We start from the raw sequence: 2,750 nt of genomic DNA, 5'->3' as shown, positions 1-2,750 counted from the left end.
GCGGGGCCCGGCGCCTAAAGAGAGGCTGGAGCGCGCGGGGCACGATGGGAGTTGTAGTCCACGGCGGCGAGAAGGCCAATACGCAGCGTGCAGGGGGCGCGCGGGGCACGACGGGAGTTGTAGTCCACGGCGGAGAGAAGGCCAATACACGGAGTGCAGGGGGCGCGCGGGGCACGACGGGAGTTGTAGTCCACGGCGGAGAGAAGGCCAATACACGGAGTGCAGGGGGCGCGCGGGGCACGACGGGAGTTGTAGGCGGCGGGGAAGGCGGGAAAGTTGAGGAGGCGTGAGGCGCGAAGAAAATGGCGGGTGGGGGGGAGATGGAGCTGGGAGGGGGCGAAAATGGGGCTGGGATGGGGGAGATGGAGCTATGAGGGGCAGATAAGGAGGAAAACAGTGGCTGTGGGGGGGAAAGGGTGGTGAAGGGGGAGAAATAGGTGTGGATGAGAGGGAAAATGGTGCTTCTGGGGGGTAGATGAGGAGAGAAACAGTTTCTGTGAGGGAAAATGGGGCTGTGAGGTGTGGAATTGTAGCCCCTGAGGGGGTAAATGGTGCCTCTGTGGAGTAAATGAGGAGGGAAACGGTGTCTATGAGGGGAAATGGGGTGTAAAAAGGGGGAAAGTGGTATTTAAGAAGGGTGAGGAGGAGGGTAATAGTGTTTATGGGGGGAAATGGGGTGGTAAAAGGGGCAAAATGGCATCTATGAGGGGTGAGGAGGAGGGAAAGGGGGTCTGGGAGGGAAAATGGGGTGTGAAAAGGGGGAAAATGGTATTTATGAGGGGTGAGGAGGAGGGAAAGGGGTTCGGGGTGAGGGAAAAGGGGCTCGGGATGAGGGAAAAGGGGCTCCTGAGGGGCAAAGGGGCTCGGGGTGAGGGGCAAAGGGGCTCCTGAGGGGAAAAGGGGCTCGGGGTGAGGGAAAAGGGGCTCCTGAGGGGAAAAGGGGCTCGGGGTGAGGGAAAAAGGGGCTCAAGGTGAGGGAGAAGGGGCTCGGGGTGAGGGAAAAGGGGCTCCTGAGGGGAAAAGGGGCTCGGGGTGAGGGAAAAGGGGCTCGGGGTGAGGGAAAAGGGGCTCCTGAGGGGAAAAGGGGGCTCGGGGTGAGGGGAAAGGGGGCTCGGGGTGAGGGAAAAGGGGGCTCGGGATGAGGGGAAAGGGGCTCAAGGTGAGGGAAAAGGGGCTCGGGGTGAGGGAAAAGGGGCTCGGGGTGAGGGAAAAGGGGCTCCTGAGGGGAAAAGGGGCTCGGGGTGAGGGAAAAGGGGCACAAGGTGAGGGAGAAGGGGCTCAAGGTGAGGGAGAAGGGGCTCCTGAGGGGAAAAGCGGCTCGGGGTGAGGGAAAAGGGGCTCAAGGTGAGGGAGAAGGGGCTCGGGGTGAGGGAAAAGGGGCTCGGGGTGAGGGAAAAGGGGGCTCGGGGTGAGGGAAAAGGGGGCTCGGGATGAGGGAAAAGGGGCTCAAGGTGAGGGAAAAGGGGCTCGGGGTGAGGGAAAAGGGGCTCCTGAGGGGAAAAGGGGCTCCTGGGGGGAAAAGGGGCTCGGGGTGAGGGAAAAGGGGCTCCTGAGGGGAAAAGGGGCTCGGGGTGAGGGAAAAGGGGCTCCTGAGGGGAAAAGGGGCTCGGGGTGAGGGAAAAGGGGCTCCTGAGGGGAAAAGGGGCTCGGGGTGAGGGAAAAGGGGCTTCTGAGGGGAAAGGGGCTCGGGGTGAGGGAAAAGGGGGCTCGGGGTGAGGGAAAAGGGGGCTCGGGGTGAGGGAAAAGGGGCTCCTGAGGGGAAAAGGGGCTCGGGGTGAGGGGAAAGGGGCTCCTGAGGGGAAAAGGGGCTCGGGGTGAGGGGAAAGGGGCTCGGGGTGAGGGAAAAGGGGCTCGGGGTGAGGGAAAAGGGGCTCCTGAGGGGAAAAGGGGCTCGGGGTGAGGGAAAAGGGGCTCGGGGTGAGGGAAAAGGGGCTCCTGAGCAGAAAAGGGGCTCGGGGTGAGGGGAAAGGGGCTCCTGAGGGGAAAAGGGGCTCGGGGTGAGGGAAAAGGGGCTCGGGGTGAGGGAAAAGGGGCTCCTGAGGGAAAAGGGGCTCGGGGTGAGGGAAAAGGGGCTCCTGAGGGGAAAAGGGGCTCGGGGTGAGGGAAAAGGGGCTCCTGAGGGGAAAAGGGGCTCGGGATGAGGGAAAAGGGGCTTCTGAGGGGAAAGGGGGCTCGGGGTGAGGGAAAAGGGGGCTCGGGGTGAGGGAAAAGGGGCTCCTGAGGGGAAAAGGGGCTCGGGGTGAGGGGAAAGGGGCTCCTGAGGGGAAAAGGGGCTCGGGGTGAGGGAAAAGGGGCTCAAGGTGAGGGAGAAGGGGCTCGGGGTGAGGGAAAAGGGGCTCGGGGTGAGGGAAAAGGGGGCTCGGGGTGAGGGGAAAGGGGCTCAAGGTGAGGGAAAAGGGGCTCAAGGTGAGGGAAAAGGGGCTCGGGGTGAGGGAAAAGGGGCTCGGGGTGAGGGAAAAGGGGCTCCTGAGGGGAAAAGGGGCTCCTGAGGGGAAAAGGGGCTCCTGGGGGGAAAAGGGGCTCGGGGTGAGGGAAAAGGGGGTCCTGAGGGGAAAAGGGGCTCGGGGTGAGGGAAAAGGGGCTCCTGAGGGGAAAAGGGGCTCGGGATGAGGGAAAAGGGGCTTCTGAGGGGAAAGGGGGCTCGGGGTGAGGGAAAAGGGGGCTCGGGGTGAGGGAAAAGGGGGCTCGGGGTGAGGGAAAAGGGGCTCCTGAGGGAAAAGGGGCTCGGGGTGAGGGGAAAGGGGCTCCTG

This window comes from Phaenicophaeus curvirostris, unplaced genomic scaffold, assembly GCF_032191515.1.
Source record: "Phaenicophaeus curvirostris isolate KB17595 unplaced genomic scaffold, BPBGC_Pcur_1.0 scaffold_241, whole genome shotgun sequence".
Taxonomy (NCBI): domain Eukaryota; kingdom Metazoa; phylum Chordata; class Aves; order Cuculiformes; family Cuculidae; genus Phaenicophaeus; species Phaenicophaeus curvirostris.
Note: the sequence above shows the minus strand (reverse complement) of the source record.